The sequence below is a fragment of the Ptychodera flava genome, assembly GCF_041260155.1.
Source record: "Ptychodera flava strain L36383 chromosome 3 unlocalized genomic scaffold, AS_Pfla_20210202 Scaffold_26__1_contigs__length_13983176_pilon, whole genome shotgun sequence".
NCBI classification, from domain to species: Eukaryota; Metazoa; Hemichordata; class Enteropneusta; family Ptychoderidae; genus Ptychodera; species Ptychodera flava.
This window is the reverse complement of record NW_027248280.1, coordinates 11756811-11784615: the sequence shown is the minus strand read 5'-3', so window position 1 is coordinate 11784615 and position 27805 is coordinate 11756811. Positions and strand designations below refer to the sequence as shown.

General features: G+C 38.7%; 1 long non-coding RNA gene across 1 annotated transcript in view; it reads right to left on the bottom strand.

Moving 5' to 3' along the window:
- LOC139126035 (uncharacterized) overlaps positions 1–27805 on the bottom strand; it is a 101370-nt gene that overhangs the window by 27081 nt on the left and 46484 nt on the right. The window contains exon 2 of the long non-coding RNA XR_011550439.1: positions 10668–10768. This is a non-coding gene — a long non-coding RNA (uncharacterized lncRNA). The remainder of the gene's footprint in view (positions 1–10667; positions 10769–27805) is intronic.

Here is a 27805-nt window from a genome sequence, read left to right as displayed (position 1 = left end):
AGATTAGTAGAGGAGTTGGTGGGCGGAGCTACACCATACACAATATTCCCAACAGGGTAAAGCCTGTGTTGCAGCCTTCCACTTTGCGCACATGCACGCCACTTATACAATTTAAAGTGTTCTTCTAGTGATAAGAGCTAATTGGTTGAAACTGGTTGGAAACACTGAAATTGATCATGAGCTATAATAGCAAGAGAAATTTAAGGACCGAAATAGTAATAGCATTATATGGATATGCCTTGTCGCGCCTTAGAACCCTCAAAAACATCAAAATGGAGCACACAAATATATTCATTCTGCTTGTTAATATCACAATACAGGGAGTGTACCTGTGACGTTATGCTCTTAGGTTCCAACTGCAATTTTACAAGTTCCCTTACTCTTTAAAATCTCATATTTCAGCACGTTTTAAAAGCTGCAAGGTTTTCGATGAAAGATGCTTCCGAAACAATATAATGACCGTAACTACCACTCATTACAGCCAATATTATCTTGGCTTCTGTCGCTTATGACATCGTGACCAAAGAGCAGTTATTACTAGCTTTGTTAATGTAATTTGATAACATTATAAATCTAGATTGCTGATTTGACGTTTACGATAATACATCACTGATTATTTATCATGATAACCGCCATTAGGACAGGGCAATTAACGAGTGCGTTATTAAAATAAATTTCAAGTTGGATCACGCTGCATTGAAGACTAAAAACGCCGTAAATTCGGAAAATATGTTCAAGATTGCATAAACTTATTTGAGTTTTAATGTGGTACAAGATTGTGCCAAACAGAGAAAGAAGATTACACTTTAAGGTTAGGCCAGCATATAATACAAGAGTTATCAAAATATGACAAAATCTTACCTTTTTAGTGTGCTGCGGGACATCCCATTCTTCTTGCCGACATTTGGAATGAAATAGGACTAAGAAATCAAATGAGTAGCGTGATATAGAAAATAATACGATGACGCATTATTCATTGATTTGATCAAGCAGCTGTTATCTTTCTATTTCAAATATTGCAAATTTGTCAGGCCGGCGAGACTTTCAATCACTACACAATATTTTGTAGCCATATAGCTTATCTGCATATCACATCCTCGGTGACCATTTTCTATTATTTCTCTTCAACTCCAGAACCCTAAAGCATTCACGGTTTTCAACTGCATTGGCATGAAACACGCATATTCAAATATTCCATGACAGCTTTGCCGCACACAGATTTAAGTTGGGTTTACACGTGCGTGTTTACTCCGGAGCTGGCACTGGATTAACAACGAACTAACAAAGAACTAAATTCATTCGCTGTCGTAGGGCTGGTTCAGGTTCAGTGCTCCGTACTAAACAATGGCCTATTTACACGTGCAGCCAGAAAGCCAAACTAAACGCCGAACTGTATCCTGTCTTCCGGCTTGCGGTCATTACTAAAACGGACGGTGTTCGTTAGTAAAGGGAAAGCAACTCCACAAATCGTTCATGTACTGGTGGTAGCTTGTGTGGGTATGGCCGATTGGGGCAAATCGGCCATACCCACCACATCTATTAAAATTCATGAGTGTACTTTTTCTTGATTACGCACACATTCATATCGATTAGAAATCTTGGGAATGGCTATTGCACCAGGCTGACAACCCCCAAACATCGGCAGTCAATTAAGATTACTGATTGTAACTTGACAGGCTCCATGATCGTAGCGAGCGACTAACCATTGAGGTAGAAGAAAACTTTGTTGCTTCAATGGATTAGCATAGGCGTGACCGACAGAACAAAGTCACAAAGATTACTACTTTCAAGTAGTTTTCTGTCACAATATCAACCGATGACTAGCGCGCGTGTAGATGTGAGAGTAGTAATCTCTTTCATTGTACATGTAGTCTTTGGTCCTGGCAAAATTTGCAGTCACCTAAGTCTGTGCGCGGTGATTTGTGTTCGTCCAGTATGTTTCCCTCCATTGTGACGATTTGACGGTGTTGGAGGGTAACGTAGTGAACGGGACATGTACTCAGAGGTCCACACAGCCTTGTACTAAGGTGCATCAGCTACGTTGACAGTAGCCCACGGTAACTGAAAGAGACCACGAGTAGTCTAACCTGAACTTTCCTATGTAAACGTCTTTCTTTTCCTGGGTACAGCACATCAACTGCAAATCTCCTTTTTGAGAATATATCCTCACTCACTCACTCACTCACTCACTCACTCATTCACTCACTCCATAAAGGCGTGATCAAGATGGCCAGAACAGCCATATCTTTCTCCTTGTCTGCGTTTTCACAAATCGGGTTCAAGATATTAGGAAAAGTTGCTAAAAGCATGCGATGGATATATTGACGAGATAAGCATTGAGAACAGTAGCTGGTAGCTCCATGCTATCATCGAGACTGATCCCCGGCGCTGCTAGTGTCAGTGACACAACGTGTGATAGAAAATAAGTTTCACACTGTCGACGGAAATTCGCGTTGTCGGCATCTGTTCTCTTCTTCCCGACTAAGTCTCCCTCTTCAAATGAAGACTGCTTTTTAATAGCGCTGACACTTATCAAGAAAAAACCTGTGGAAGCGTATCTGTGATCACAGCAGTGGCCTCGCCGGGGTAGAGCCGCCCGGCCCGGTAGATGCAGGCAATCAGAGTGCACGTCGATATTAACACCATGTCAATTTTAATTAATATATTAGTGAAAATAAGGCTTGACAACATGTTCTCACGGTCACATAGTTTTGAAAGTGCCAATCTAAGACTTCGAGGAAAGAAAACTACTCTTGTTTTTGTGCTAACATGACCCTGTCGGTCCAGCTGTGATTCTGAATTGATGGTGTCAAACGTTAAACGAAGGATCTTTGCTACATTTATCTGTACGTCATGGTGTCATTCAAATTTTGTGTACAAATTTTGAACTAGGTAGTTCAGTTTAGAAGAAATAAGGAGGTGGGATGGCAGCTCCAGACTTCGTTCATATTATGGTAGCTTGTGTTGTGTGTATGCTCGTCATTGACGGTCGATAATAGTTCCGCTCCTGTTCTCTTTTATTTTAAGGTCCCGATCGTTAAAATCTACAGGCCTGTTCTCAAGAGCATGTATAAAATGCCAGTTGGCGTTGTCTTCTTCGATGACGATGACATTCTCAGTTGTAGTGATTTCGCTCATGAAATTACCACCATTACCATACTTGTTTTTTAGCCAATACACTTAGTCGCTATTTCTCGTTCTATTAGTGACGTCATCGCTACTTTCACCAAAACTGGTTGGGGTTTTGTTTTTCACGAGCTCGGCAATTTCCTGAAAATGTCGCCATGATCGAAGTCAAAACGCAGAACTTTTCTCGTTTCTCGTGTTTTAGTCAAAATAACACAATGCAGCTGTCTAAATTTGCCCCACATAGCTTCAGTTTGTGTGTAAAGGTTTGTTTCATGAATGCCAAATTCAAAGACAACCAGAACATGAGTATAGGCATCTATACAAATGCAGAAAGCCTCAAAATATGGTTAGACCTATCCTTTAAGCACTCATCGATATATCAAAATTAAGTTCAAGTAAAGACATCTTCGACAGATTTAGTCTTTTTACAACTAGTTTAACTAAAAAAAACAACAAAGGTTTGGCCGAAATCCAGGGCGATGGCACACCAGGCGTCGTCACCACCTTTCCCCTGTGGCCACTCGCAGATTTAAATGTTCTGCCACAGCGTGAGAGTCGAGGCGTCATAGCGACCTGGAAAGCGGTAATGGGTCCCTCATGAGGGGAACGCTCCATTAACTTGGACGTACCCGAGTAACCCGAGTTGGTTATCAGAGGATTAATCTCTATGTCAACATATGCGAACAGATTATCTTTTAGTGTAAACAAAACATTAGCACTGCCGGAACTACTTTTAGCATGGCCAATGCCAGTCGGCGCCTGAATTGATGATGGCCCCCCCCTGTCCGGCACTCAGGATTTCCGACCAGCGTTAAAAGTGCCGTCTAGCACTTGCTGTTACTTTGAGGTCATCATTTAGTTCATAAAATTGCATGAAGAGTTTACAAAAACAATGGTACTATAGAATCCCTTTCAAATAAAATGCTGTTTAAACAATACTAGCAGTTAATTAACGTACGCTGATTTTGCATACGAAAAGCTATTTTTGTATGAATGTTTATACCCCTATAAAAGAAAGTACGGTAGCGAAAATCAGCACAACAAAACAGGACTTCAGCACAACAAAACAGGACTTTTACTAAAACGTACTCTTTCAATTTCAGTTCAGACTCACATTGCGGAAAGGTGCATGCAATGCAATGAAAGTCACGAGCAAACTTTGGTGTCAACGGATCCAGTCTTTGAATTATCAATGAACACTCACTTATTTTTCTGGTCAAAAGCCAAAGGCTACTTGTCCATCGCAACAAGCCTCTCTGTTTGAATCCGCGTGTTCATTTTTAGCCGGATGCCGGCCAAATTGACCGGCTACTTCCGTATTTTGGCCGGCTACTTTTCAGCAATGTTTCGCTCTCTAGCCCCGAAATTCTGGTTTTGATAATAATATTTTGATATTTGTTGTCTTGCAAGCCGGAGATAACATTTCAGAAGTGCCTATGTGGCTATATGTAATCTAGCAATTTACGCGGTGAACTTGTTGCTATCTAGTAGCCTGTAACTACCGCGATCTGCGAACGTGTACTGTACTGGGAATAGCTCTCGAGGTCATCCTTACTTTCCCGACTACAGCCCGAATTATTCCGACGTTCACATTGGGTGCAGTTTACCATTGGACTGACGTTACGCCCACCAATAGCCGACCATTTCCGAATAAAGCCGACGTTTGTTTCTCTCAAACGCGAAAGAGAAGAAAGTCTCAAACGCGGAAGAGAAAGTCGACGCTTCAGAGCTTTTGTTTTCTGCGTAAGAGTTGGGCCTTGTCTGATGGGTAGGTTTTTGATCAAATGTAAAGCAACCAAAAGTTACTGTGTCTCATTTTTCATACTTTTGAAACGCCACGTCAATCCATCCATAGTCGATCATAGATCTAGATCATAGATCCACATCGCCTTTTGTGGAGGGAAAGTCTACGCGGGAGTCTACGCTTGAAAACGTTGATTTTCTGCGAAAGAGTAGGACTTTGTCTGTTGGTTGCCGGAGGTTTTAGATCAAATCTAAATAAACAAACAATTACTTGGTCTCATTTTTCGTACTTTTGAAACGCTACGTCGATCACAGTGTCAAATTTCAGGTCGACCACACTCCCTCTATCCACCGGTCTGGAAACGCCTATCACTGCATGAAAACCCAATAATTCAGATAAATTCACATTGATGAGTTGCCTGTATTATAGTATAATACAGGTGAATTCACATGAATCCACATGAATACAGGCTTGCTGAATACAAAAATGGATTCTTGACTGTATTCATCTGTATATGCACTCTTCAGCTAAAATACAGGCAATAATCAATGTTAATACAGTAAGTATTATAGGGTTTTTATGCAGTGTATTGTAAAAGGTGTCAATCACCTGGACTGCACAGCCAAACCGCGATACGAGGGGCAGTCACGTAATAATGCGTAGCTTGGGTTTGTCCTGCATGCCACAGTCCCCGATTGTGTGTACGCTTTTCTCGAATTTTCGCTGTTTTTGGCTCTATTAAGTGTTCTCTGCGTCTATCTACGACACGAAGACAGAAATCATCATATCCTGAAACGGGTGTTTGTTTTTCATGATCCTTCTCCCATCGTAAATGATGATAGTGTGCGATAATTTCTGGGGTTGATCGCTGCGAGTGTGTTGACGTATCACAAGCAACAGCTGGAATCAAACCGGAAAATTTGTCATCGCTTTCTCTTGCAATGCTAGTATTTAGTGCCTCCAAATATGATAAAATATGTTTTCTGTGTAATATTCTGTGAAATCATGTCTGTTAACTGAGCAGAATAGGAAAGACAACTGCAGAAATGCATGGATAGAGGGACTGTGGGTCGACCGATATTACATTATGTGTAAGCTTACTGTGTCACAATCGACTAATCGACTGCAGGTGTGTTGTACACATACGGTGTCGTACAGGTTGACGTTGGGTGTCGTCAATTTGGAATTTTATCAAACATGAACACTGGAATGGTTCTACTCCGGAATAAAAAGGACGCGATGCGTACGCCGTTCTGCATACTCAGTACGCCCAAATAATCACGTGATGCCGGTACAAACAAACCCACATGTGTACTGAACGCGTATGGAAATACACGTACGTCTGTGCGCGTTTGCGCACATGGCTTTGTTTGTACCGTGGTCGATTCGAATTCCGGGTTTGGCCTATTCAGCTCTCTTTTCCAATTATATTCAACATCACCAAAAATCATGGTAAGCTCGCGAATTCGTTTTATTGTGAAATTAATACCGTGAATTAAATCACTGAAAATTGTGCCGTCCGCCGACCGGCCTCGTTAACTGCCTCTACCATTTCTCCTTTCTTATAATATGTACGAGTGGCCATACTGTTTACAGACGGATCCGGCTAGCAATTCATTGACTTAAATTCGCTCTATAGGAGATGTAATGTCACAGGATACGCGCAGCTCTTGGAGTCCTTACTCACCTCGTTTACGTTGTTTGCAAGTGCAAGAAAAATCTCGCCACTTGGAAAGAACGTTCCATGCTGTTCTGATCACATTTGCATATTTGATCAATGCGCGTTACTGAAGTGAAGCGTCCGAAAATAGGAAACTTTAATGAAAATGAACGAAGAACGATATTTTGTTTCACCATATTTCTAAAAACTTAGTTTAGAACCTAAATTAAAGAATAAACTAGATTACTTGCATTGAAAAAGGGCAGTTCACTTTTTTCCTGTCAACATAGTTCCATGTGCAAGCATATGTGTGTGCCCGTGGTATTGAGTGAGTCGTTACAGCCCTGACTTTCCTATCATAGCACCAGCTCGATAAGATAATCGCAACAATGGAAAATTAACACCTTGGGGATTAAAAGTCTTCTGTTTGTCACCCGAGTTGGCAGGCAGCAACTCGGGTTTCAGGTACCATCAAAGTTAATGGAGCCTTCCCCTAATGAAATAGGACTGGAGCCTTCCCCTAATGAAATAGGAATGAAATAGGACTAAGAAATCAAATGAGTAGCGTGATATAGAAATAATACGATGACGCATTATTCATTGATTTGATCAAGCAGCTGTTATCTTTCTATTTCAAATATTGCAAATTTGTCAGGCCGGCGAGACTTTCAATCACTACACAATATTTGTAGCCATATAGCTTATCTGCATATCACATCCTCGGTGACCATTTTCTATTATTTCTCTTCAACTCCAGAACCCCTAAAGCATTCACGGTTTTCAACTGCATTGGCATGAAAACGCATATTCAAATATTCCATGACAGCTTTGCCGCACACAGATTTAAGTTGGGTTTACACGTGCGTGTTTTACTCCGGAGCTGGCACTGGATTAACAACGAACTAACAAAGAACTAAATTCATTCGCTGTCGTAGGGCTGGTTCAGGTTCAGTGCTCCGTACTAAACAATGGCCTATTTACACGTGCAGCCAGAAAGCCAAACTAAACGCCGAACTGTATCCTGTCTTCCGGCTTGCGGTCATTACTAAAACGGACGGTGTTCGTTAGTAAAGGGAAAGCAACTCCACAAATCGTTCATGTACTGGTGGTAGCTTGTGTGGGTAGGCCGATTGGGGCAAATCGGCCATACCCACCACATCTATTAAAATTCATGAGTGTACTTTTTCTTGATTACGCACACATTCATATCGATTAGAAATCTTGGGAATGGCTATTGCACCAGGCTGACAACCCCCAAACATCGGCAGTCAATTAAGATTACTGATTGTAACTTGACAGGCTCCAGATCGTAGCGAGCGACTAACCATTGAGGTAGAAGAAAACTTTGTTGCTTCAATGGATTAGCATAGGCGTGACCGACAGAACAAAGTCACAAAGATTACTACTTGTCAAGTAGTTTTCTGTCACAATATCAACCGATGACTAGCGCGCGTGTAGATGTGAGAGTAGTAATCTCTTTCATTGTACATGTAGTCTTTGGTCCTGGCAAAATTTGCAGTCACCTAAGTCTGTGCGCGGTGATTTGTGTTCGTCCAGTATGTTTCCCTCCATTGTGACGATTTGACGGTGTTGGAGGGTAACGTAGTGAACGGGACATGTACTCAGAGGTCCACACAGCCTTGTACTAAGGTGCATCAGCTACGTTGACAGTAGCCCACGGTAACTGAAAGAGACCACGAGTAGTCTAACCTGAACTTTCCTATGTAAACGTCTTTCTTTTCCTGGGTACAGCACATCAACTGCAAATCTCCTTTTTGAGAATATATCCTCCACTCACTCACTCACTCACTCACTCACTCATTCACTCACTCCATAAAGGCGTGATCAAGATGGCCAGAACAGCCATATCTTTCTCCTTGTCTGCGTTTTCACAAATCGGGTTCAAGATATTAGGAAAAGTTGCTAAAAGCATGCGATGGATATATTGACGAGATAAGCATTGAGAACAGTAGCTGGTAGCTCCATGCTATCATCGAGACTGATCCCCGGCGCTGCTAGTGTCAGTGACACAACGTGTAGAAAATAAGTTTCACACTGTCGACGGAAATTCGCGTTGTCGGCATCTGTTCTCTTCTTCCCGACTAAGTCTCCCTCTTCAAATGAAGACTGCTTTTTAATAGCGCTGACACTTATCAAGAAAAAACCTGTGGAAGCGTATCTGTGATCACAGCAGTGGCCTCGCCGGGGTAGAGCCGCCCGACCCCGGTAGATGCAGGCAATCAGAGTGCACGTCGATATTAACACTATGTCAATTTTAATTAATATATTAGTGAAAATAAGGCTTGACAACATGTTCTCACGGTCACATAGTTTTGAAAGTGCCAATCTAAGACTTCGAGGAAAGAAAACTACTCTTGTTTTTGTGCTAACATGACCCTGTCGGTCCAGCTGTGATTCTGAATTGATGGTGTCAAACGTTAAACGAAGGATCTTTGCTACATTATCTGTACGTCATGGTGTCATTCAAATTTTGTGTACAAATTTTGAACTAGGTAGTTCATGTTAGAAGAAATAAGGAGGTGGGATGGCAGCTCCAGACTTCGTTCATATTATGGTAGCTTGTGTTGTGTGTATGCTCGTCATTGACGGTCGATAATAGTTCCGCTCCTGTTCTCTTTTATTTTAAGGTCCCGATCGTTAAAATCTACAGGCCTGTTCTCAAGAGCATGTATAAAATGCCAGTTGGCGTTGTCTTCTTCGATGACGATGACATTCTCAGTTGTAGTGATTTCGCTCATGAAATTACCACCATTACCATACTTGTTTTTTAGCCAATACACTTAGTCGCTATTTCTCGTTCTATTAGTGACGTCATCGCTACTTTCACCAAAACTGGTTTGGGGTTTTGTTTTTCACGAGCTCGGCAATTTCCTGAAAATGTCGCCATGATCGAAGTCAAAACGCAGAACTTTCTCGTTTCTCGTGTTTTAGTCAAAATAACACAATGCAGCTGTCTAAAATTTGCCCCACATAAGCTTCAGTTTGTGTGTGTAAAGGTTTGTTTCATGAATGCCAAATTCAAAGACAACCAGAACATGAGTATAGGCATCTATACAAATGCAGAAAGCCTCAAAATATGGTTAGACCTATCCTTTAAGCACTCATCGATATATCAAATTAAGTTCAAGTAAAGACATCTTCGACAGATTTAGTCTTTTTACAACTAGTTTAACTAAAAAAAACAACAAGGTTTGGCCGAAATCCAGGGCGATGGCACACCCAGGCGTCGTCACCACCTTTCCCCTGTGGCCACTCGCAGATTTGAATGTTCTGCCACAGCGTGAGAGTCGAGGCGTCATAGCGACCTGGAAAGCGGTAATGGGTCCTCACGGGATCCAACCGTACATCGGGTAGCGTGCTACCGGGTACCCACTGCGGGCCCATGACAGTTCATTGTTCATGGTATATGTATTTTTGATGTTTTCAAGATATTCCTCATCGTCACAGGTGATGACGGCCTTGCAGCCTCTCTGGCTGCTCGTGCAGCAGCTCTCTGAGTTTGACTATTCAGCAAGCTACAGCGAACTTTGTGCAAAGGCAGTGAACCTTGACGTAAGTCATGCGCGTGCTATCGAACTGTGTATTATGTTTCATCCCAAAAGATATATGAGTTTAATTTTTTATCAGTTTTTACAATTTATATTATTACCGTATTAACATTGTTGCTTTCAACTCTTCATGCGACGTGAAACATTTTGAAGCTGGCCCATCACGTGTGTCGGATGCAATTGCGTTGAACTTTGCGATCAAGGGAAAAATCATATCAAACTTTAGTGAGGTGGTATATGAAGGAGCCGCTTGCGGGTCCGCGAGGTATTTATATGCTTACACGGGATTTTTATCCCAATGATACTTACGGACTTACGATTAGCATGATATAGTTCTTACAAGGACATGGAAATAATGCTTCCAAAAGACTAAGAGATTTTGATGCATGGATGCATATATTAAGCGCGTTGTTTACTTAAGTCGCAACATCTAAAGCAAATAAGTGAAGATGCGATTAACTTACTGCACAGATTTCTTATTTTTCACCAAGATTGCTTTAGATTTGTAACGCAGCACACATAATGAATTAGTAAGAAAATCGTCAAGAAATGACCTTTCACAAACCTTTCGTATCATCACAGACTACCACCGCCAAGAAATTGATTACGATACCAATGAGAAAGCTTACTAACACGATCGCTACGCACAACGCCTTGAGTCTCATCCTGTAACCACAAAATATTGACAACATTAGATGTAATGGTCGTTATGAATATCTAATATGAACTCGCGTGTACCATGACTAAATTACACATTACAACAAGCTGCATCAATTGAGATAAAAATTGCCATATTTGGAACAAACACTGATATGCGTGGGTTAGTTTTAATAAACATTGACTTCTTTGGTGTATTTTTGCGGTGATAAAGTTGATATATTCATAGGATCAATGTGGAAACGCCCTCGGATATCTTGTTGTGTCTCTGAATACTATAATACTGTTTTTTTTTTTCAATTGTCCTTTGTGAGAAAAATAAGTTTCACATATGCGGCAGTTGTTGTTGATTTCAATATTTAGGTACATTTTCAATCACTGTTAAATATCAAAAAAGTTGTATATAGACACAAACGTGAATATTATTTTATCTATACAATAGACAAATTCCTTAAATACACATATAAATTATATTTTAGCTTCTAAATTTTGTTAATTTGCTTCTAATATTGAAAGTCGGTTGTAACCAGTGAATTAACAAACCTAGATCATGTGTACACAGGTAGTCCAGTCAATCTAAGCCAAAAGGAGTCAACCTAGGACTAATTGCAACAGAAATTATTTCTCCACCATGCATTTTGGAAAGGTCCTAGAAATAACATACTAAAAGTTAATAAAATCTAAGGGGTGCAACAGTGCCTAATTTGCATAAGTGTAAAGGGGGCTCATGTGATAAAATTGTCGCCGATAGATGGTTTTTACTTAAAATATGTGGCTAACATGATTTGGATACAGGATTTTTGGCTTATTTGCCTCGTTTTTGGTCTAGGCATGTTGATGGATATATTTCGTCGTCATAGAAATATTCCTCTTTGCATAAATCCAATATGGCCGCCACAACACTTCACTTTTTTTCTTTTTTTCACATTGTATTTTAGACAAGTCCTAGAATAACATACAAAAAGCCTAGTACAATCTAGAATTGTAAACAGTGCCTAATTGCTATGAAAAGATTGGTACAAACTTAGTGGTAGAATGTTTCTGCTAAAATAATGGCTAAACATGATATGTTATGCAGGTTTTGGCTATTTGCCTTGTTTTTGGTTTAGGTAATGTTGATGGAAATATTTAGTCGTCATAGAAATATTCCTCATTTGCATAAATCCAATATGGCCGCCACAACCTTCACTTTTCTTTGTATTTTTCCCAATTAATAACTATTTTTAAGCTACTTCTGACAGCAATAGAATTATTTATTCACTGTGTATTTCAGAGAAGTCCTACAATGACATACTAAAAGCCTAGTACAATCTAGAAATGTAAACAATGCCTAATTTGCATAAATATAAAAAGATTATGGTTACAAACTAGGTGCTGATAGAATGTTTCTACTAAAAATATTTGGCTAAACATGATATATGCAGGTTTTGGGCTTATTTGCCTTGTTTTTGGTTTAGGCAATGTTGATTGAAATATTTTGTCGTCATAGAAATATTCCTCATTTGCATAAATCAAATATGGCCGCCACAACACTTCGCTTTTCTTTGTAAATCCCTAATTAATAACTATTTTAAGCTACTTCTGACAGCAATAGAATTATTTTTCTTTGTGTATTTTAGAGAGGTCCTAGAATGACATACTAAAAGTCCAATACAATCTAAGAGGTATAACATTACCTAATTTGTATAGATATAAACGGATAATGGGTGCAATACATTCACTGATAAAAGAAATATGCATATTGAATTGAGAAAAATGCGACATTATGTTCAAGTAATGTATGCATTTATCTTATTTTTTGTCCAGGCAATATTTTTGAATACATTTTATCGCCCGAGAAATATTCCTAATTTGCGTAAATCAAGTATGGCTGCCACTGTGTTTCGCTTTTCATTGCATTTCACTTAAAAATTATATTTAATCTACACAACAAGTAGTTTTTGTTTCCACTCTGTATTGAATGTATAGAATACAAACAAAATGGCAGTAACTCTAAGAGGGGAGACAGTGCATAATTTGAATAAATATAAAACTTAGTAATGGGAACAAAATCGTTGCTGTTAATAGATTTCTTAAAAATATATTGAGCAATTGACATTTTATTCAAGCAATTTGATTATTTAATGTGTTTTTGTGTGTATAGGCAATGCATCATATCATTTAAGATTCCCCATTTTACATAACTGCAATGTGCCCCTCCACCACTTTACTTTCCCTTTCTTTCACCGATAAATGACTATATATAATGTTAAAAAACAACCGAGATCATTAGAACTATTTCTTCACTGTAAATTTTAGTAGGGTCATGGAAATTAAATACCGCACGTTTAAAGGCCTTTCTGGCACGAGATTGTCTCATCAGAAAATTTAACCGCCAGATTACAATTTCAATGGAAAACAAAAGGCTATCACACCTCCATAATCCTCTGAACAGACTTGAACAAAGGCGATCCCAAGGATTGCGAAAAGACCTTTAATGAAGTTTGAATTTACCTTGAAAGGGTCTATAGATGCTATACAAACCTGGTGCTGATAATTTATTTACGAAAGTGATTTAAGAGATAAGCTGACATTGTAATGACTATGTAAGATCATTTTTTTTGTTTTTAGTTTAGGCAATGTTTTCAAATATATCTTACAGCGATAAAAAATTTTTTTTATTCGCATTAGTCCAATAAGTCAACCATGTCACTTCCTTTTCTAATTGAAAAAAAAACATCAATAATTTCTTCCACCCTAAATAATTAAAGGTCCAAGAAAGGTATATTCAAAGTCTAATACAATCTACATTGTGCAACAGGGCTAATTGTAAAAGATTTTATGAGAAATGCCTACATTCTGTTAAATGTAATACTTGAAACTTAAAATGTTATACAATATCGTAAAGAGAAATTCGAATTTTTTACTAACATTGCTAAATATATTTGACCAATTTTGAGCGATTCCTCATGTGCATAAATCCTATATGATGATCATTAAAATAATTTTCTTTAATTTTTCAATTGACGTCAACTTATTTTAATTAATTATGTTATCAGTAAAATGAGAAGTTACATTAAGAGACACCACTTGTTTAAGTTATTTAATACTTTAAATTCTTCCTATCGAAAGATGTCCATTTTATAACTTGAATGAACATTTCGCTCAGTACAAAGAAGTTAACATGATTATTTATTTTCTGTGCATTTTAACTCATTGCAATGATTATATACTAATGGGCATACAAAATGAAAAGCCCTGTAAAAATAAACAATGATTATTTCGTATAGTTCGTTTCAATTATCTAGAGAATTTGCATAATGTCAATAATATTTGGAACTTACTGGCAGATTTGGATTATCTTAATGCATACCAAAATGCTTGGCCAAACGCTTTTGTACTGAGGGAAGCTGAAGAAAATTTGTGTTTCAGCTCTATTTTAACCCTTACTGGTATTACTAATATAGATTAAGTGTTGGTAAAATGTAATTAAAGACCAGGTTATGTGGTCACTTGTAAATCAGATATACTTTTGACTGTGTGCAACTTGCCTGTTATGCCACATACATAAATTTATGATAATAATGATAAAGAAATTATAATGATCATGATGATATAGAGGTACAATTTATACTATACTGCCAATTATCATGAAATATGTGATAAGCAAAGCTGTTCCTCAAACAGCTGAAAGACATTACGATAATCAAAGGACACTGCATTTCTCAAAATTTTGAAATTTCTTGAAGACAACAATTGAAAATTAATATAAAGTCATATAATGGACTGAAGAGTGAGATTTCCTGTTAAATCTTACAGTACACAGCCATAGCATTTGAGGAAAAACTGAAAAAATCTGTTGACTGAATCATGATAATCTAAATCACTGGTAAAGCAAATCTAGATACTTTTCATAATGTTACATGGTCTAGCTGCTCTTTCTAATTTTTATGACCGTGAAACAAGAAAACCAAAATGTGAAGGGATTTGCATCACAGAAGCTGCCGTTAACGAGTTTATCAATTAAGATATCAAATTTTGACATCAAATTATCATATAATTGGTCATCCTGTATTTTGAACCTTATTAAGTCTCACCTCAGATTGGCCAGACTGTCAATTCCTTGAATGATCGATCTTATTGGTAATGATACAAAAGTCTAATAATCTGCAAATGGAAAGTCCATTACATAACAGCCCCATGAGTGATACTTGCACATCTAAGATCTGATATGATACGCGGTACAATTATTCATCATTTGCTTCAATCTTTTTATTGAGTTACCCTTCCCATACTTACGGGTTCTACAATGAACTGCAGCAGCCTCAATAACCCCGCAGAAAGCAAAATCTAGACTTTCTGTTGTCAACGAAAGGATTCTTGCTGTAAACAAATGAACCATCTAGAGGAAGATGTGAACAGGGAGGAAGAGGAAGAAATTTATGATATGATAATGACCATCATAACAATTGTCATCACCACCACTATCATGGTGATTCAAATGATGTTCGTATTTATACTAATGATAGTTCAATAATGAGAAAGATGATTCACAGGCACAACTGTTAAGTGTGGTGAACCATTTATTAGTAACTGAATATTTCCATCGTCATTGAAAATAGTGACCAAAAGCATAAAAAATTCCTTCAAAAATTTTACTGCAATCGAACATGTTGTAGGAGAAAATGACTTAACTATTGACAATGATGTCAAAAAATTGAACACGTTCAATGATTTTCATGAATAACCTTAACGTCGTAAAAGAATGAAGAATATCCAAAGAAAGTATTCTGATTCCCTTTATTTAACAGTAATGCTCTGAAACCTTTCTCTTTATTCGTTGCATTTCTGAATAACCAGAAAATGTCAATGGAAGCTATTTTAGTCTTATCGTATTCAGAAGACCGTTTGTGTCAATTATGCAAATTAGGCCTTTTGTATTAATAATTAGCATGCAAATTAGGTCAACCTCATATTTTTTTTGGTATGGAATTGATAATTCTTGCAAAACCTTAACAATTTCATAGAGAAAAAATTGTTTATATATGAGCTTAAACATTCATTTTGTCTGAAATAATGGAAAAACTGCGAATATATGCAAGTTACTTAGTTTGCATGATATTTGTTTTCAAGACATTTAGAAAATAACCTGTTGAACCTTACTGAATTGTGTCGCAATGAAAAAAGTCACTTGAATTCAGTTAACATGCCAAAAATGTGGTTATAGCAGACATTTTTAAGGCGATATATAGCTAATTTGAATATATGTAAATTTAACCAATTTGCACCCCTTAGATTTTCGATACTTTTAATATGTCATTAGTGAGACCTATCCAAAGGTCATGGTGAAGAAATAATTTCTGTTGCAATTAGTCATAGGTTAAACCCGAAATTGACTGGACTAAGAGGTCCACACAGCATCGTATCTTTTGGTGCATTATCGAACGTTGAAGTTACTGGAAAATACCAATAGTAGCCAACCGAAAATTTTCTCGCTAACGTCTTCTAAAATAAACACAACTGATCTGCGAATTTCCCTTTTATAAATATATTCTCTCTCACTCACTCAATAAAACTACATTTGACTTATTGGCTGGGTGAGTAGATGTCGTTTGAAGTCTGCTTTAGGCTGAAATGCATGATGGACGTACAATGGTGTACGTCTCTCAGATTTTAGACCATAGCCCACGGCGCAGGACTGTGCGTAGGCCTAGGAACCCTTTTTATCCAATCACGTACGTTTCGTGCGAGGCATCACAAACACTGGACTGATCTAACATTGGTAGGTAAACATCGAAAACAGAAGTATTAGTGGATGTGTTATAATCCAAACAAGGCCAGCTTCAGTGTGGGGAAAAGGTTAAATGCAAAATCTCCTTTCGGGAGGCCTAAAAGTCTAAAAAGGCAAATTGAAACTAGCGAAAAATGAAAATTTGTGAATATAGATAAGCACTACGAACCCCTCTTTGTTTATGCGCACCAGTACAGTAGACCATTTTAGTTACCCGTATTTTCCACAGGATGACAATAGGTAAACGATTTTCTTATGACAATATCTTTAGCAGAAATTACGCGTGACACCAGCTAGTCAAAGCATTAGCTAAAAATTAACATTTCTCGGTAGATGTCTTGCGCATTGCACATTTTCTAATTGCAATTATGGATTACAGTTGTGATTGAATAAGGGGTAAAATACAAGTACGAAGTTGAGCCAACAGATACATTTGACTACGAAATATTTTTTTTATATTTATATATTTTGAAATATATACAGTGATTTAATTTCCATATAAATTCATTAATAACTATAATCATAGCCATCCAAGTAACACGGATCAAACTTGTTATACGTAGTAAATTGTTATAAACAGACACAAAACAGCACAAAGTAGACGGGTACACACAACAAAGTCCCACTTGTTAAAGAGAGATATAAGATTGTCATCCACTTGACGATAGCTTTATTATAAACATGACATTTTGCTAGGGATTAGCTTATGTCACTAAATAATCATATTTTCATTAACAAAAATACAAAATATTTGTCTGGTTACAATGGTTGTGAATAATAATCTTTACGGCCCTGATACGGCTTTTGCGGCCCGAGGATGTACGGCGGAAGGGCCCGAGCTTGCGAGGGCCCGTACGCCGTACGACCGAGGGCCCCAAAGCTGTATCAGGGCCGTAAAGGCTTTGTCACATACCTTATGGAATGATAAGCTTCTAGCTTACATATTCAGCATCGTTTTGGAGATAAAAATTTGTGTGATATCAAAACTTTATCGCCATTTGATTTAATATTTTAGAAAAGCGATGGCCGCTTCCCGTCGCGGATTGACATACATAATGACATCATTTGTTTACCTGTATAATTCTAGAACGCGAAGAGCACCTTTCGTAGGCCTACAAGTACGTGACCGACAGGCTCAGTATAACTTACAATAAATTGACATTACGCTTTTCTTAAACTTCGATTACAGCCTGGATCACAGGCACGTATGTACATACACAGGGTTTCACTATAATTTAGAAATATATGCCGATGTCAACGGCACAGATCCACTGTCGTCACGCGCCACTACGATCAGAGCGAGCAGACGTCACCGGCCGGGGCGTGATACGTACAGAAATGCACGGATCTGAGGGCGCTTCCTCCCATAGGTTTACACAGGCACCGGGATGTAGGTATATGATAATGCCTTAAAGTGGCACTCCTGCTTGGTAACATTTTAAAACGCATTTTTTTTTAATGCTAATGGTTGATATTTGACTTGGCGACTGCGCTGGGATCGCGAGATATTAATAAAAACATTTCCTCAATAAATTGAAAGTTGAATTCTGGCGGCCCATCTAAATTCAGCTTCCGAACATCAAAAGTTCGACACTTGGGCCATTTTCAACTAAGCTAGTGAGTACGAGTCTATGCTTGACGCTCTGAATGCCCTAGTACCACTTGCGTTGGTGATCGGTCATGCCCCGAGGGGGAAAGCCGAGTCTTACTGACTCGGCAAAACGAGAAAAAGAGAGTTTGCTGATTCCACGAGAATTCCCCTAGGTGACTAGTGTAGCAGCTCGGAAATTACCGGGAGCGCCTCGGCATTCTTACCCTTTGATAATCGATGCATCGATGGTTTGTGACTCAATTCTGACGCACACAGATTAACCCTTTCTGACAGGACAACTGTCTGTATTTAGAGTACATTTGACTTGAAAAAAAACCATCATTTCTCACGGAAACACCCTGGATAATCGCGGTCGGCACACCTAAGTATAACACATCTTTGCCTTGCTAAGAGTGCACTCACGGATAGCCAACTCCAGTCGACAATGCAATACAATACAGTGGCAATGGACATATTGACAGGATCTCAACATTTAGAAACTGAATATGGCGAAAGCTACCTTGATGGGGTAGGAGATGATATCAGTGATATAAATCTGAACTGTATATTTTCTTGCACATTCAAATTGGAACATTTTTGAATGGAACTTAGTTTTCAGCCGACAGGCTGAGTCAGCACTGGCAGACGACAAAATGTAGTCATCAGACGCGGCTAATATTTTACACAGGATATAATCTATGTTTTATTGTTAAAAATATAATACAACTGATTTAGAACAATGAAAGCAACAAAAGTTAAGGAGAAGTACTAGTTTAAAAAAACTAACCTGACGTAAAGTCACAATGCTTTTCGTAAAAGCTTCGCAGTGGGAGGTAAATTATTTGCGTCATTCAAACTTATTATTGACTCCCTAGAATATCGTCAATCAGCACAACAAAATCCCTTCGGGGGATTTCGGGTCATAATGAGAAACGATCGTAAATTTCGGTATGTGAAAAATACGCTCGGGAAATGACATGATTTTATCGATATCTCACGATCCGCGCACAGTCGCCACGTCAAATATCTACTGTTGGCATTTAAAAATGTGTTTTAAAAGTGTTACCAAGTGGAAGTGCCACTTTAAGGCTTTAGAATTCCAAGATATCATAGAACAAAATCTACCTGGGCCGTTGTCTCGGACAGTCCTCGTATTTAAAGCTGTTCAGTTTTCTAGTAAATCGAACACTTCTAAACAAAAGAAAGTCTCGTGGTGATGAGTCAACATTCATAAAGGTACATCTACCAGAAGCAATAAATGTCACCATCAAGTACAGAGAAAACAAATTCAGAGAAGAAGCATCAGACTAAATAAATTTCGCAAGTACAATCAAAATCAAAAGTGAAACAACGGTATCTATTGCAGATATGAAGGTTATTGGCACAAGATAATTCGAAGCTGAAAATTACGACTTCAAAGTTACTTGTCAAAACTAAATGTGGAATTTCTGTCCTTTTTGCATTTTCACTTGCAGGTGCGCCTTTCTCTGACGTGGCGGAGCAGCTTTGTTTTCCGATTCTGGCGGTTGAAAGTGGCGTGGCAGGAGGATTTCTCTTTTCAATCTTTGGCTTTGGTGGTTTGAAGTGTGTCGGATACAGATATCGGTATCAAAGGGTCCAGCAGTCAGTTCCGAGGGGTGGGGAGGGATGGGTTTTTTGTGCAACGGTTTACTTTATTTTAATTTTGATTGTGGTATTTCAAATAAAGATTTCAACTCCAAACCGTCTGACTGCTTTCTTTATCACTACAAGTAATTTTCTTGATTTTGACTGCAAGATTTTGACTCCACACCGTCTGATCGCTTTTTTATTACTGCAATTAATTTTAATAATTTTGCACTCCAAGCCGTCTGTTTGCTATTTTATTAACTACAGCTATCACACACTTAGTAAAATTGTGTGACGGCTGTGATGTTGACTTAATCAATTAATGCGCTGATACGGACAGCTGACTAGCAAATTGGCAATTTTTGCGGAGCAATTATAGTGGTGTGTACATAGGTTGGAGAGACGATAAGTACTTGTAGGTATAAAGAACTAGGTATGAACTGAATATGCCCACGTGCTTTACAACAGTTCATTAATAGCAGTTCGCTTCACAGAACAATAAGATTATGTTATCACTATATGTAGCATCTGTAGCACGTTTCACAAAATTTGGTGCCGTAATTTCAAAGTTACATACCTAATTACAAAGTTATTAAATATGCAAATGAACCCTTAATTAACTTTACACTACTAAATGCCTTACAACACAGTGAGATATCTGTCGGATCAGTATATGCAGCAGTTTTCATCACATTTAAGGTAATATGCACCTCGAAAGTGAAAGACTTAAACTTTTGCTCAAACTTTCCTCAGTGAAACTTTCAACCATTCTCTTACCAAAGCAAGAATAAAAATCAGGGGTCACCGTGCAAACTTTGGTACTAGAGAGACAAATAACTTGTGATTTCTCGATATTTGAAATCCAAAATGGCCGCCATCCCTGTGTTAACTCTATGGGAAAAAATAAAATTTTCGATTTTCGAAAAACTAAGACGGTGAAAAATTTTCTTTCGCCAAGAGCTTCAAAATGAGCCCCCACAAGTGGTAGGTCAGAAGAAAATTGATAAAATTTGAAGGCCCGAATTTCTGTCCCCGAGGTGCGTTCTACCTTAATGCAGTTATTTCGGAGGTTATATTACTAATTATAAAACTTCATGAAATATGCAAATGACCTATTTGTTAAAGGGCAGTGGTCGTCGCGCTGCGCATGCTACTGAGGGGTCCCCTCCTTGTTGACAACATATTCGAAAATGCCGCATGAGGTTACGGGTTGATTATTCTGTTTGCGATATTGCCGCTGATATGGCGGCTTATTTGTCACAAGCATACCAACTTACCAAATCTAACACGCAATAAAAGGTCAATTAATGTAAGTTAAATATCTGCTGAATATTGAACAGTAATTACACGCTGGCTTGAGATCACTTTGTATCATGAATTTCTTGAATCAGTTGAATGGGGCTCGCTCGAGCCATGGAGCTAAACACTTACCCGTAAGCGTGTATATGCCAACAGACTATCAATGACCGGGCTCTGGTCTACGACAATCGCTAGCAGGACGAGAACCTTCATTTAAAGAGGCCCCAACAGGAGTAGAATTGACAAAAACGCAAGTTACGTAAATCTACAGCTCGAAGAGCAATGCCCGCTGCGGCAAGAATAATAGAATCCCACACCCCAACGGGTTGGGATGGAATGTCTCACACGAGTTGGGGAATTCTGTCTCACACGAGCCGAAGGCGAGTGTGAGACAGAATTCCCCAACGAGTGTGAGACATTCCATCCCAACCCATTGGGGTGTGGGATTATTTTTCTCATGTCCCTCCAATATTTTAGAAAATTGCATTTTATTGTGGTAGGTTTATACTATCAAAAACCAGCACACGATTGCACTTGTTTCATTTGTATCATTCCGCAAAGAAAAATGAAGTTCCGTTGATTGATGAGCATATCAAACACGTTAACATGTATATTACCGATATGGCAATTTTGTTTTGTTGGTCAGCCACAAAATTCTCCAGGTCATCTGAGGAAAATGTTGCGAAACAGCTCTGGTGGCCATCTGTTGATGACATTGCGTGAAAGCTGTCGTCTGCTGCAGCCTCGTGTGCAAATGGCTCGCTCACGAAGTCTTTCGCTAACTGTATCGCTGTCAAGTCAGTTCCTCTCCAGAAAATATGTCGACGAGCGTAAATAGCCGATAGGTTTGTAATGGCCTGAATTCTCCCGTTACAACATAAAAGTGATCATCCTCCGTGTATTTGTTGCCGACGCCGCGCTGACAGTACTCAAATCTAGAACAACCTGTTCATTCTGCGGTCCCCTATAGTGCCAGTTGTACATTACGCGATGTTCTATTCGTCAAATAATTCGTACAGAGAACTAGGCGCTGAGCAGAATTGACCAATCAACATACGTTTCACATACGAGGTGTTTCGGTCGCGCAACAATACAGAGTGTGAGAACAAATTGTTCTCACACTGTGTTCTCACACTCCCAGCGCACTGGGGACGTGAGAAACATCTGTTCCGTGGTCTGTCTGAACATCGGTGTCAAAAGAACCGGGTATATGGCGCGCTACACTCGGCTGTGAAGAGTCCAACTCCACTACGAAGTTTACCACGTTCGGGGTGCAAACGGGAATTCCGAGTACAGGTATCAAGTCAAGTGAAGGACCTTTCATAGGTCTTCTTGTTATGTGGGGGTTATCTCATTTGAAAGAGGATTCAGACCTACCCGGCAATCAGGAGGTACAACAACGAAGTTTGCGTAGCACCGGTAGGCCTACACTAGCTAGCCGTTGGATCTCTGCCATGACCGTGCACAGGATCTCTCAATACATCCCTATGTGTAGCCGTGCAATTTTCCTGCCAAATGCCGCGAAAACCCGCTCGTTTTGTCTATTGTGTCCTGTCATTTGACTATTTCTTGCCACGTATTACCAGAAGAAGTAAGAAATGGTGATCAACAGTGGGTCGTGGGCCAAGTCGTCGCGGGGCCGGTACGTTGTGCAGCTGGTTGTGGGACCGGATTCTCTCATATATCCGTGTACGTCAACGCGGTGACCTTCTCCCTTATCGAAGCAACAGCATCTCCCGTGTCCTGCTCTGGCTTGCCGATCATGGTCTTCAGTGTAATTTTTGTGTTAGGCATTGTGCTTGTTGCTGGTCTACACACACACACACACACACACACACACACACACACACACACACATATATATATATATAATCTATTATATATATAAATATATATATAGCATATACATATACATCACTGTGACTGCCATGCAGTAAACTCAGCGACATAATGTGCAGAGTGTCTCAATGTTCGTAGCCTTACATGAGTTTATAAATAGAAATGCACCACTGAAGTTCGTTTCCGATCGTAATACTTTAATATTGCATGATGTTAAGTCTTACAACAGCGTTAACAAAGTGAGGGACCACTCCCATCCCACTCCGATTGAAGTTGAGAAGACTTATGTTTACAACATTTATGTTTATCAACAAAAAAATCGCGCACGCGCAGCGCGACGACCACTGCGCTTTAACTTGCCAATGCTCAATGCTTCTCAGTATAATTGGTATATATTTATCTGATCACATCTGTAGCAAGTTTCATCAAATTTAGCACTGTAATTTTGGAGTAATATCATTGATTACAAAGTTCATTTAATATGCAAATGAACCCTTAATTAACTTCACACAACTAAATGCTCTACACCACAATTAGATATCTGTCGGATCAGTATCTGCAGCAGATGTCATCACATTTGGTGCTGTTATGTTGAGTTATATTACTAATTACAAAACTTAATAAAATATGCAAATGACCTATTGTTAACTTGAAACTGCCAAATGCTTCTCAGTACAATTAGATATTTGTGAAAACAATATCTGTACCCAATTTCACTGACTTGGGTGCCGTAATTTCAGAGTTATATACCTAATTACAAAGTTCATTAAATATGCAAATGAACCCTTAATTAATTTTACACTACTAAATGCTTTACACTACAATTAAATATCAGTCGGATCAGTATGTGCAGCAGATGTCATCACATTTGGTGCTGTTATTTTGGAGTTATATCACTAATTACAAAACTTCATAAAATATGCAAATGACCTATTTATTAACTTGACACTGCCTAATGCTTCTCAGTACAATTAGATATTTGTCGAAATAATCTTTGGTGCAAGTATCATCAAGTTTGGTGCAGGAATTTCAGAGTTATCTCACTAATAACAAAAGTTCATTAAATATGCAAATGAGAAGATAATTGACATGACACTCACAGTATCATCATAATGTTCTTAGATTGTCATTTGTGAAAAGTTTCATGAAATTTTGTGCAGTATTTCTTGATATATGTCTACACTGTCATTACCGTCTCCATAGGGAAACCATTGTACGGAAAAAAACGATATTGCATAACTTCATTAATATGCAAGCCACACTAACCAAAATCTAATCAGTTCTTGCAAGTAGCATATGGTACCTGTGTACCAAATCTGACTTGAATCCGTTCAGGCGTTTTTGAGTTATCGTGTAAACAGACAGACAGACAGACAGACACGCACACACACACACACACACACGGACAGACAGACAGACAGACATCGCTATGACATTAGCCCACGTGTTTACACACGTGAGCTAAAAAGCAGTCACGGTTTGGAGTCGAAATCTTTACTTGGAATATCACAGTACAAAATAAAATAAAAGTAAGCCGTTGCACAAAAAACGATCCTTGCACAAAAGACAATCCCTCCCCACCCCTCCCCCACCCAAGGGTACTGACTGCTTGACTCTGTGGTGGTATAACCACAAACTGATTATGTCAAAATCGCCGTACACAAAATACAGGCGCCTTGTTATTGCGGCACTAACTGACTAATAAGGTTAAAATAACATATTAAATTTCAACTTTAATAATTTCCAAAAGCTTAGTTTTTGTGTTGGGTTTACACAGTAAGGGCCAGGAATTGGTATTAGCTGACAAAAAGTCTCGGAACAGGGCAAGCCAAGTTCGGGCAATTTTAAATTTGTTAGCTAACCCCAATTCCTGGGCCCCCTATTGTGCTTCACCCAACAAAAATAATGTAAATGAAGACCAACACATACAGGGTTATGTTTATAGTTAAACTTAGTTCATGTATCCTTTTTTTCATCAATTTGTTGTCATTTACAGACTGACCCCGACTGCGATGGCCATTTTGACCTCTTTTGAATACAGCAGCTGACCAAGACGGGTAGTGGGCTGGAAGCAGCCGATATGTTTACTCAGAGGTCACCAGCTGGTCACGGTTTACCAAGTTAATTCACGCATTGATATTGAATCTTCGTGCTGAAAGAACTGTACACTCTTTTGAGTATTTCCAATCATTAGTATAACCATTATATAATAAATTACTATTTTGAGTTTGAAATGTACTGGATTAGGGTCAAAAGAAAGTCAAAATCCGACTTTCAAAAACGGGACTACGTTATCCATCCCGTAATGATATATTGATCTCACTTCCGTGAACGTAACAAGGCTCGAATGGCACGAAGTAAGATTTCTGTACCGTCGACTTGGTATTTGTGATCAGGGGTTATCTGGCAGAAAGTTTCGCGATCTTTGTATGGAATCACCAGCCGAATGTGTATAGAGTACCAGGGATAGAAAGAGTTCTAAATTTGTGAACGCGAAAAGTTAGTTAAAGATGCCGAATATATTTTCCCAGTAACTTGTACCGGCACATGCTGTGTGTGCAGCACAGAGACCTACAGCCAAGAACCGTCTAGCGTCTGCGAGCCGTTCACAAATGCAGGTAAGTCGATATAGCCGCATGGAGCTAGAACCTGATATGGCGTAAATTTGTACATTGCCATTAAATTACTTATTCTTCAACCTTGGTATCGCTCTATTTAAACACAGATAAGTTTCGTTGAGTAATGATTCGTACGGAAATACGGAATTCACTTTCAATTCACAACGATGCTAGAAAATAGTAAATGGAAAATAATTGCGAGATTTTTACAGACCATTTGTCACTGCTGTCCGTTTTAAATATTATTAATATATGATTATAAATGTTTATGCAGTTGGTTTCTATGCTTTTCAAGTAACTATTGTCTCATTTTCAACTAATAATTTTAATTGATTTCATTCATCAAATTGCGGTCAAACAGTAAAGACGTACACTCTTCCCTCAACCATTTGTATTTTTCAGAATTCGTTGCTGGTACTGCAGTGTAAATGGACGAGAAATTCAGAAAACAGAAGCTAAATCACTGCCTTTGAGAGTAATGTAAATTTCACATGAACCTTCTCAAGTCAAAGCTTTATGAGATATTTATGTTGCATGAAAAAACATTGGCACATGCGGTAAAATAATCGTACTCTAAATTAAGGATGATAAATACCAATCGATCACTGTTTTGTCGAATTTTCAAAATTCTCTGAGAAAACGTCTTAAAAAAGGCCCAGAATTGAGATGTGTCGCCGGTTAAAGATAAGGAATGGTTTCCGTGTAATTCACAATTTTTAAAATCAAAACAAATGCACGTGGCTATCTTATGTCAAATCGGGGAGCTTTAGTAAACATCGCGGACATATTTGCATCGCCAGTTGCCTTATTCCATTTTGAGTGACACATCGTTGAGTAATCTACATAGTGACGTTGTTGGCTTCTCTAAAAACCAGGATTACTCCCGCCTTACGTCAATCAATAAACATAAACCGTAACAATGTTTGTTGAAGCACAGTCTCTCCGAAGCCTAGTTCAATAAGTCAGTTTTCGGCATACAGAACTGTTTCCACTCAAAACATTGTGGCAAAAAACAACGTGTCGCTTGTTTTACCAGTATGTTTCACGTCTGTCCATATCCGATAGACTGTAAGACAACCAAAACTGTTCTCCATTCAACTTTAATGTTACGACCGAAAGCCAAAAAATACGTCACTTCCGTTAACATTTTACATGTGTGTCGACACGCAAGAAGATAGATCCATGACTCAAAATTCTTCGATTCTGCTCTGAAAGAAACTACGGCCGAAAAAACAACCAAAACCACGACTTTTTATGGTATATAATGTCGGTCATTACAATGTCTTGCATTCAAAACTGTTCCCGGAATCCCAACCTATGATGCCAATTATCAAATTATTATGTCCGTTTCTGATTATATTGTGTATATCTGATAAAATCAGACATCCAAAATTGTTCCTGCTCCGAACTTATTGTAACCGAAAAAAACCCAAAACATCTTTTTTCTAATGCAGTGATTGTGTTTACACACCGGGCAAACTCTGAAAAAGTTCAAGTTCGCCTTGTACGCTTATTATGCACCGTGGTCATCTGAACTTAATCACAGTGAATAAAGATTACATCCAAGTACCTCACCAAGGGATTCAGTGTCGTTGTATTTTGGGAATGGTTGCGATGTCATAAAATTTGACAGTCGATCGGGCGACATCCATTCCCCCGAAATTGTGCGCGAAAAAATACGCCAACCTCTCCTTGGACCTATCGGGAAACGGCGGTGACGTCACATTACGTTCGAATAACCTTGCTTTGGTTGGAATCTCCACAGACTGACCGGAGCTAGGAGCAATTCAAAAACAGACCACGGGCCCTTTTTGAGCAGACATTCGCAGAATATGCATGTACCAATGATCAGATGATGGGCCGGCCAAAGGCCATCTGAGTAAAGTATATAATTTATAATCCAAATTTATGTCCATATGATCTTTTTTAATATTTCCAATTTTTGTTTCGCGCAATTTTGAACTTTGGCAAGACTTTTATAGGAACATAAACCAGACGAGAATACAAAAATAATTACGTTAACTCGAAAAATTACATCATCGCCGAACTTGCCATTTCGAATCGACAACCACGCTGAGAAGTGCTGCTGGCCTATCCACTGCTCTCCGTACCTCAACGCAACGGGCAGCAGTTACGAACGAACGATGCCATTTCTGGTTTCAACATGTCAAAGACCCGTTTTTCATTTATTGTACAAAATAACCGCATTCTGTAATATCCCCGTGGTCACGGACTCGCAATAAACGTTCACTTTTCAGAACAAGTTGCCTTCGTAACTCTCCGAGACCCGTGATCAAATCGTTGTTTGACCAAATGTGAAA